The following is a 10,853-nucleotide window of genomic DNA, read 5'->3' on the forward strand; positions in this document are numbered from 1 at the left end:
TTTTAATTGAATTTGTTTCTCAAAAACCTGTCAGACCTCTATTTCTTTGGGAGGTACTTTCATCAGTTAGCTGTTCAATTTCTCAGGTGAAACTTTATTCATTGCTGTTAAGAATATTAGCGATATTAAGAATGTTAGAGAGAATACACCCATTGTTTTTTCAACTTATCAAAATGAGATAGGCTGTCTTGCCAGACTAATCAGATATCTTTAAAGGCATGTAATCATCATCCCAACATGATTTTAAGGAAGCCAATCAGAGTATCATTGATGTCATCAAAAGGCATATCTTGCCCCTCCTTAAGAAGACGAGATGAGCAAATTAAAACTGACACTATAAAGAATATATAATCCATTGGAGTTTCTGTATATGAGTTCAATATGTCCAGAGCCCTGTTTAGCTAATTAATGTGCGCTTACACCGGCTATGAGGATTAGCAGCAGAATCCAAGCCAAAGGATGTCTCAGCTGAGGCTTTGCAGCAGAAAGTTCTTTAAAGTAATGCCCAGGCCTTTAACATAGCCAACTAAAAGCACTCCACTTACAGAGCAGATGGTTATGTAACAAGAATGCTTGTTTTCATGGTGAAGTCCCAACAAAGAGATTAATATCAGGACGACAATGACCACAAGTATTGCAGCAATCACAAAATGTGGATCACCTCGCAAGACATTTCACTTCATGTCTCTGTGTCCTCTTGTTTGGGAGCATGAATGACCATAACTGTACATGTTAACAAGGACAATGAGAGCTCCTAATGGAGGCCTAGGATGACCAGTTCAAATGCATAAGCTACAAAGCTGACAACCTTGCCAGCACCCATTGAGAGCAATCGGTCCACCATAACGGTTCTTTAAGAATTGCATGGCCACTTTGACCTGCTCTCATGGATCCTATTCTGGTGTCAGAATAGGAAACCTTGCTTTTATTGGTTTTATTTCAAAAGTTAATTTACTCCAATGAAAATACTGGAGCTCATAAACAATTGCAGACCAACATAAAAGTCATATAATCCATGCTTCTGGCTATAGAATTTGCTTCTGAAAAAGCTCCTGTGAATCACCCAGATCACAGAAGAGAAACTTGGTATTGGAGAGAGTATGATTCAGTCTTCAAATCTCAGAATTTCACATCCCCATACAGGCTTCAGGGACTACCACAGTCCCCTCATGTCCCCATCTTCAGCTATGTCCAGTGGGATGTAGGCATGGCCTGGGCTGTAGCTGGGTCCCCCTCCATGGGGAAGTGCCAAGCTGTACCTCCCCAGGATGATCCCTGGACATCTTTGCTGCCAATATAGGATGAGATTATGCTCTAGTGGCACCTAGTCCTAGGCCATGTAATAGTGGATGTCAGTAAATATGTATTTTATGGTTGAAATGAATGTATCATTGACTGTGAAGCTCAATTAAAAAGGAGAAGGGTTCTGATCAAGCAAGTAGCCTGGAAAACGGATTACTTCAAAGGCGGTCTGAATTTGTATGTGTGTGTGTATAATGCAGTGGGCCCATACTGATGTTAGTATGCTTAGGCCAGAAAATCCCAACCCAGGAGGCAGCAAAGAACCATCACAAAATGCCCCCATACTTGTTGGTGGTGTGGGTGTTACAACACAGATACAACGGTTCCAGTGCTGACTATTGTAAGAGAGCTTGAGCCATGGAAGGGTTTAAGCATCCTTGGACCTGACCTAAAGTTTCTGAAATTGTCAGTCTTGCCTTTATATTTGCTGTCCTAGAACATGAATATCCTATGTTCAATGCATTCATGTAGGCACTATCTCCTGCACAAAACAGGGAGAAACATTAACGAAAACATTTGTGGGTTTTCCCATCAGTCAGACTTCTTGTTTCCTCCTGATCAGTTTCCTTGGACACATGTAGTATATTAATTTTTACACAAACAACATATTGGTGGCAAATGCAAGTGGAAATATGAAGTCTAAACACCACAGGTGTGGAATAGGAGCTACCAAAGGACATGCAATGAAAAGGGAGAATGAGAAAATAGATCCTCAGGGAAGTCTCACTTGAAGGTGAAATGAACTTTTAAAACATAAAGAGGCTGCAAGGAGGAAAGTTAAAATTCCAATATCTGTCTTGGGATGTGAAGAACAGCAAGTGTTCTTAATTCAACCCAAACATGGCTGGCTGACCCCAGCATCTGGCTGACCCTAACATAGCTGGCTGACCCACGTTCTGCCCATCCCTTGAACCAAACTTGAACTTTATGTAAAACTGAAGTCATTTGGAGATCATTTGAAAATATTTTCCTCTCTTTGTCCTCTAGTTTGGACTGAGAGTGCTCTGAGGAGAGCCCCAGGAGAGAGAGTTATTTTTTTTTCTTTTGTATGTGTTTTTATGACCATTTCTCTGCAAGCATTAGCCAAGGAAGGAATGATGAGCATTAAGAGACTCCTTCATTTGCGCAGGGAGTGTGAGCAAATGTAGTTTCCCATTCAGGCAATGTGGTAGGAGAGGAAGCACCAGATTCAAACTTAGAAGCCATAGTTCTGATGTCCTGCTCTAAGTAGCCGTTCAACATGCTGTGGAATGAATGATGGGGTGGACAAATGAAGGAATGCCAGCTATAGCTGATTAAGACATTTAACCAAACCTGAGACTAAACTACAGCAACCACAGAAACCAAAGCTCAGGAGGTACCACTTTGGGGGTGTAAATATATCCCAGATGTGGAGCAAGAAGTGGAGATGTAGCCCCTGCTAGTGTTCACAATCTGAGAACCACTGAGCCATAAACATGGAACTCCACAGGCGATTCATAGAAGGAGGGGTTTGGTATTGGATGCCACATGAAGGAGGAGTCAGGACTTCGGCTGAGCCTTGCAGGGTGAGAGGATTTGGCTAGACAGAGAGAGGGGAAGAATGCATCTTAAGTAACAGACTGAAAAAAGCACAGAAGTGGTTTACATCATGATGAGAATATTTGTGAGACAGTGAGCTAAGATGACTGAGATGACTGAGGGAGGTCCTGGAGGATGGTAGAGAGCAGGCTGGCCTTGAAGTGGGTAAGGGAACAGGACTTGGCACAGTAGGAGCACAAGGAGGAACAAGGCATCTTTGCTCTTGAGTTGAAGAGAGTGTGGGTGACTGACCTGGAAGAATGGGCCCTTCCTCACCTCCTTGCTCCTGGACTCTTGCTCCTTGCACAGCCGCTGAGGTTGGATGGAAATCCAGCGAACATTTCTGTAGAACTCCCAGATCAACAGATCTTCAGATGTGTGGGGCAAGCCCACGCACACGCTCCCTCGTCCAAAAATTAACCAACATGAGGAAGACTAGATCACGCGTTTTCAAAACAGACCAAATGCCTCTTCCCTCTCCTGTGATTTGCAAGATGACAGATGATCCCAATCCCTGTAATTACTTAGATACTTTAATTGACTTTCAGTGGCAGTAATAAGTAACTGGAGTTCAGGCTTGTAGAATTTCCTTCCTAATTGTCGCCGTTAAACTACTCATTATAGGGATAAATAACACACCTCTTTATTTAAACCATTTCCTCCATTCCTGTAGTTCATGTAAATCCCAGCGGAAGTGTCCCAGCATGGGCAGGCCCCTAGGGGAGCTGTTTGGGGGTGAGGAGCGCGGTGGGGTACCATTCAAAGAGCTTCTCAAGCTGGTTGGCTGTTTCGTTTGAATTAGCAAGCCACAGTTTCCAACACTGACGCACTTCCTAGTGCTTGGGCTTTAAAAGGCTGTAGAAAGGATAATTGACCACAGCTTGTCAGCACGACAGATTTACTGTCATTAGCACAAACTCAGATGAATTACTTTAATATCATAGAATATAAACCATGGCCGGATAGTTTCCTTTCCCAGTAAGTTAAGAGCACTTACACTGCTTTTCACACTTCACTTCTGCACTTGGGTGTAAAGGAGGAAAGAAATTATAAAGGGCTCGTGAGTGGGAGTGGAAGGGACGGGTGGGATTAACGTAACAGAAGTAGGAAAAGGTAGATGTCAAATTGTCAAGTCAAATCCCAGTGAACAGACCTATACAGGGTTGCTTGTTTTCAGGCTGGCATAAAAGCTAAATACACTTTTTAACAATTTTATTTTTTAATTTATTTTTAAAATATTTTTATTGATTTCAGAGAGGAAGGGGGAGAGAGAGAAAGAGAGAGAGAGAGAGAGAAACATCAATGATGAGAGAGAATCACTAATCGGCTGCTTCCTGCACTCCCCCTTCTGGGAGTCGAGCCTGCAACTTGGGTATGTGCCCTGACCAGGAATTGAAACCTGACCTCCTGGTTCAAAGGTCAACGCTCAACAACTGAGCCACTTTTTTTTTTAAGTTTCCAATATTGATTTCTATTTTCATTGTAGTGTTAATTTAAAAAATTCTATTACAACTTGGTTTCTTCGTGTTTTGACTCAACTGTAGAGAGGACGTAATCTCGAAATACTATAAGGTAGATTCTCAAGCCTTTATTACACCCTAGACACCTGTTTGGGAGACCTGAATTATTTTATTCAGGGCAATAAAAACATGGCTCTTTATCATGCTCAATTTTGTGTTCTTTTGGAACCATCCACTCTTCTGAGGATTGTGTAAGGAGAGCCAGTGCCCAGGCACAAAGAATGCCTAGAACCAGAGCAGTTTATTTTCATTTTTCTTCCCCATGGTTCCCTTTGCAAAAAATAAAAATAAAAAAATCGCCTCCTAAGGCTTAGAACTCGGGGCAAGCTGCCTCTGGCAATTATTCCATTTTGCTTTTCGGGAGGAGGGCTTCATTCTTGTCTGATCATTGAATGTAGAGCTGCTTTGCAATCTGTCCCCTGCTACCACTAAGATAGAGTCGCGTGTGCCTGGTTCCTATTGTTACTGTAACTGAAATGGAACTAAATCTCACTCATTTCTGTGAGGCTCAGCACTGCAGGTTTATATCAGCGAATGTCATTGCCAACTACTACTATTGCTCTGTTAGTCGATTAGTTGGATGGTAAACACTGTTTGTTCTATTCCCTCTGTATTTCTCAAACATGCTGTATCATCCCTGCAAGGTGAAAGTCATAGACATTTTCTTCCAGTGTGAAATCCAGCAGCATATGTGGTTATTGCATATCGGACGGTTTCCCTTTTACCACTGAGTGTCCTAACAATAACATCGAGGGAAATGAACATTTCATATTATAACCTCATTTGTAGCGTGTTGTTAAAAACACATAAACCATAGCAACAATAAGCAGTGGCACAAGGAGCCATATTTCCTCCCTGCCCGGCTGACTTGCTCCAGGTGGGAAGGCAGTGGGTGGACTTAGGAGCAGTGAGTGGCGACATTCCAGAGACTTGGGGCCACAGGGTCTGTACCCGACTTCTGGTTTTGAGCGTTTTGAGCGGGTCATTGCTTCACCTACATCTCATTAATCTGGCGATGGCTTGCCTCCAAATTGCTTTGAAAGAATCATAGTATGAGTTTCCTAATTCCATTTTCAGCACTCAAAATTGGGGCAGTGCCCTCAGCTCTTTGGCTCTTCGTCCAGACTTTGTATGTTTGCATGTCATAGAGAAAGACATAATATTTTGTTGTTGTTAATCCTCACTGAAAGGTATTTTTCCATTGATTTTTAGGGAGAGTGGAAGAGAGAGGGAAAGACAGAGAGAAACATTGATTTGAGAGAAACATAGATTGGTTGCCTCCTGCACGAGCTTTGAGCAGAGCTCGGGCCTGGGCCAGGTAAGAGCCTGCAACTCAGGTACATGCCCTTGACTGGAATTGAACCCAGGACTGACGCTCTATCCACTGAGCGAAACTGGCTAGGGCAACAATATAATATTTGTATTTAAAGAAAAAAATGTCATGTAAAGAGGATAGAGTAGGGGTGGAGAGAGATTTGAGGAAGTAACTTCAAAGTGGTCGAAACCCAGTTGTAAAAATGCTTGTTCCTTCATCCCTATGAGACAGGTAGTAACGGAACAATTACTTTTATCAATGCCAAATGTGTGTGAAATAATGGCAACCTTCATAGAAAAGAAATGGCAAGAAATTGCAATGTATCTGACTAGGTTATATTAGTATGTGGTGACTCCTCGTTGTAGCCAGGGTCCTTTCATCTTCTCCAGCACAGACTGGATCCAGGCCTGACCAGGATGACAACATTTCCTCTTGTATGGATAGTCGTGTGTCCTTTTAATAGAATCTACATGCTCTGTCTCTGCTTGACGTTCAGCTTTAACTGGCCCATCACATGCCTGGTGGTGTCTGAGCTCATGACAGGTCAGATTGGAGATGCCTGCAGAAGTGCTGGGGGCCAGGAACTGGATGCTGGTCACGTCTGGGCCAAGAATGAGCAAAGTGGACTCCATTTCTGGGACCAGAATGCAGGGGAAAAGGGAGCTTTTAAATATAAATATGACCACACGCCACTCAGAAAGACAGCATCTCTCTCCAGAGGTGGCATGGCCCATATGACAGGTTATAAGGGATGTTCAAAATTTTCCAGAGAGAAAGAGAGAGAAGAAAAACAAGAAAGAAAGAGAGAAAAAGTGAAGTTGGATTTAGTGTCTGTGCCTGTTTCATTTTTTGTAATGCAATGCTAAATGGCTGCATTGAATATTTGCCCCCGGTTGTGTCCTAATGAGTAGATGCATTTCCGGATGTGAGAGCATGTGATTCCTGGGCATGCTTTTCTGGATTTCATTGCCCTTCTTCACTTTCACCTCCACTCCTCTGACATCTCAGCTCATCTTTCTGGCAACAGAGATACCATCAGTCAGTCACCAGCAGCCTGCCCATTAGTATTGGGAAGGCAGGGGGAGGCGGCAAATATTAAATTACTAATGAGACAAGGCTGTGTGTGGAGTGACAGCATTGGAAAAGCTCCACGTCTTTTCTTTCTTTTTCCTTTCTTTCTCTCTTTCTTTCTCTCTCTCTTTCTCTCTTTCTTTCTCTCTTTCTTTCTTTTCTTTTTTTTTTTGTTAATCCTCATGCGAGGATATTTCCATTGATTTTAGAGAGAGTGGAAGGGAGGGGGAGAGACACAGAGAGAGAAACATGGATGTGAGAGAGATACATCAATTGGTTGCCTCCCACATGTGCCCTGACCAGGGCCAGAGATCGAGCCTGCAACCTAGGTATGTGCCCTTGCCGGAATCGAATCCAGGACCCTTCAATCTGCAGGCCGATGCTCTATCCACTGAGCAAAATTGGCTAGGGCTCCAGGTCTTTCCCATAGTCATGGTTTTCCCTAGCCCTCACCAAGTCAGCGGGCTTGGGGAAGCACAGAGGGAATTTGCAATCACTACACTGGGCCCCTGAGATTCTGTGGTATAGATTCTAATGGTTGATTTTAACATATTTCAATTTGGTATTAATATTTGTTATGTGTTTCCCCAAAAATTTAAATAGTTTTACTTTCATTCTCTTGCAAAGCAGTTATACAATAAAAAGAGGTATAAAGAAGTAAGTAAAAATAATCTTTAATCTTACCACCCAGTGATAATCCATTGAATACTTTGATAAATATCTTTCTAGGTATTTTTTCTATGTATGTACACACACAAACATAAACAGACATAGATATGTTCTTTCAAAAACCTATTATATTTCATTTAGAAACATATCATGCCCAAATTCCATGCCCATAACTATGTTTTACATCATTCTCTCAACTGGCTTCTTTCTGCATTATTATGAAGCACTTTTGGGTACATCTTCGCACACTTTTATAATGTCTTAAGAGTAAATTTCTAGAAGTAGACTCATTGATTTGAAGATTATGCATGTTTGAAATATGGATATGTTTTCATATTGTCTTCTAGAAAGTCATTAATGATAAGTATCATGGATATATCATTTTTAGAAAAATAAAAGGATGTTTAGATATTTACTTCCTACCTTTTCAAGGTACAGAGAAAAAATATCTAAATATCATGTAAGATGCTTCTAGAAAGAAAAGCCATGCTATAGTCAGATGATTATTTTGTTAAATTAACTGTCCTTTTACAGCTTCTGGTATTTGGTTATAATTTTCTGTTGAAAAGTAAAACAGTGAATGGTCATTTTTTCAAGTGTCTTCATGATTTGTAGTATAATTTTGTGACTTCAGACTGATTATGCTGTGTGGGCTTGGTGACTTTTGGGTAGTTTGTAGGCAGGCATGAATGTTGGACTTGCTTTGAAGTTTAAATTACAAAACTAGACAATTCCTATGGACAGTGTAATGTGAACACAAGACAGAGGCCCAGGGTGGCTCGTTCTTATTCAGTCTGAAAATGGCATTCCGCCCCTTGGCCAGCAGCAGGCAGTGCATATATTCAGACCTGTGTCTGCGTGAAGATGTAGGCCGTGAAGACACATACGACATAGAGGCTCATTGCTAAAGAAACACGTCCATAGCCTTGTGAATAAACGGAAGACAGGTGAACTAAGAGTGTCAGGTGTGGCTGGAAGCAGAGGTGAAGGAGACATTGTGACAGAAAGCACGGACACTTAGGGGTAGGCTGGGGAAAATTAGGGACAGTAGCTGCTTTTTCCAGAAGGTACCATATGTAGGCTTCTAGACATCAACAAAATAACCAAATTAAGGCAAAAAATGGAGTCCCAGAGGCAAAAAATGAAACAGACAAAAATAAACAGTTGTATAAATTCAACAAGTTTGGTTTTTACTGATTTCAGTGTGTGTGTGTGTGTGTGTGTAGCTGTGAGTTTGCACAGAGTTCATTGTTCAGTAGCAGGAAGACATACATCACTGAGCCTTATATGTTGTATCATGAAGCTCAGTTCTTTAAACATGAAATCATAGCCAACCCCGCTGGGTGCAGATACAAGGCATGAGAACTAGCCCAGAACCACAGCTGTTATCATCTGTTATCTGGGCCTTCATTAATATTTATGGAGCCCATAGACTAAGCATAGACCCCTCCATAACTCAGAGAACCAACACTGTGCTCTGAAAATAGTTTAATCTTGGCTTTGCATGTAAAAGCAAATTTTTAAAATGTTTGCAAACCCCCCTAAAATGTGCCTCAAGATAGGCTGCATGGCTTTAAAAAATTCTCCCCTCCACCCCACCCCACCCCCCCGCCCCGCTCTGAATTGAGAACTTGTGTCCTGTTCTAAAATAACCCTGCACACAATTTTGGTCCTTTTTGAACTGCATCCCAGAGGAATAATTTTCCTGCCTCTCATTCTGTCTTGTCACATGCAGAAGGAAAGGAAAGCCTGGTGTACCTAGGACCGTTTAGGGAACTTTAAATCAGTACCTTAACCTCTCAGCGCCTCAATTTTACCTCTCAATTAAGGACAATAACACCCACCTCTCAGGGTGTTATGAGAACTAAATTCAATATCGTATGTGAAAAAGGTAAAACCAGGTACCACACAGCTGTGGTTTCAGATAAAGAAACAGAGACCCAGGGATGTTAAACGGGCCTATAGAAAGGTGGCCATTTCGCCGGGGTGAGTAGGTTTCCTCACATCCCTGCGGCTTTTCTGTGACTGTAAACATTATCAAGTGAACACAATGCTTTCAATGAAAATGGCAAAATCTTTTCACGTGCTCTGTGTCTCATGTTCCCTGAATTTTTAACACTTCTTGCTTTCAAGAAGCTGATGCCTGTCTTAGCTTTAGTGGTGAAGGCTTAGGGTGGATTTTACCAAGCAGCTCACAAGCTGTCCAGGGGTGTCTTAGTGTCTCGGAGTCTCTGTTCTCTTGAAAGCCCTCTGCGGCCGTTCCTGGAATGAGTCCAGTGCCTACTAGTACTTCACACGGGTGTGGGAATTCTCCAGTCCCCCTGAAGTATGGTTTGCGCTTCAGTCACCAGGTGAAGATGGACACCTACTTGTAGACACATTATGAGCAATAGTCATCTCTTTCACACACCAACCAGGTCTCCTTTTCTTGCTCCTATGCAGACCTACCTTTTCCCTTCTGCAAGCCATTGCCCGATTGACACGAGCTGTGTTCCTCAATAAGCCCACGGGCCTGATTACTCAATTATATCCAATAAAAAGCATTAATTGCAAGAATAGGAAAGTTATCACACACTCAGAATAGCTTTTTAAGGAAAACTCACTGAAAGAAGTGAAACTTTTTCCTGATGATTTACTTTTCTGCCTGTTTTGATTGTGTTTACTAAGCTCCTACTGTTGGCTACGGCCGATGGCTGGACCTTCCACACTGCAGCCCTGGTGTTGATTATCCAAGAGTGGGGAGAATCACTCCCCAAATTTCTGGTTACCCATGGCAGCTTCCCTTACACTCTGCTCTGCTGTCTTCCCTGTCATGAGGACAATAGCAAAAACAGCAATAATAATACCCCGTGTTTACATTATTAGTGCTGCTGTGTGCATGGAGCTTTCCTAAGCATTATAACTATATTATTTGTTTAATGTCTGCATCAAACTACTTTATAATCTCAAGGGATCTAGGGACAGGAACTTCAGTCAGAGCTGTGATAGAGTCAAACTATGGGGACTGTCAGTACCAAATGATGCTTCTCAACAAGGGGGGATTTTGAAAATTCCTAGAAACATTTTTTATTGACTCAGCTGGGGAGGATGCTACTGGCATCTAGCGGGTAGAGGTAAGGGATGCTGCTAAATATCCTATAATGCACAGGTCAGTTCTCCACAACAAAGAGTTATCCAGCCAAAAGTGTCACTAGTGCGAAACTTGAGAAACCCTGGTGCCATGTGACTTAAGTGCTCTTGCCCTGATTGGCTAAATTCCAATCCTACTTGTGCAATTTATTAGCTGTGGATCTTGGGTAACTTGCTTAACCTATCTATGCCTCAGTTTTCTTATCATTAAAATGGGATGACAATAGTAATATGTCATGAGGTTGATGTCATGATTAAATGTATTAATGCATATACATGCTTAAATC

At 42.0% G+C, this 10,853-nt stretch overlaps 1 pseudogene; it reads right to left on the reverse strand.

Annotated features, from left to right (window-relative positions):
* Positions 1-200: 200 nt before the first annotated feature.
* Positions 201-9,906, reverse strand: LOC111825160 (annotated as a pseudogene).
* Between the last annotated feature and the right edge of the window lie 947 nt (positions 9,907-10,853).

This window comes from Myotis lucifugus, unplaced genomic scaffold (assembly GCF_000147115.1).
Source record: "Myotis lucifugus unplaced genomic scaffold, Myoluc2.0 scaffold_15, whole genome shotgun sequence".
NCBI lineage: Eukaryota > Metazoa > Chordata > Mammalia > Chiroptera > Vespertilionidae > Myotis > Myotis lucifugus.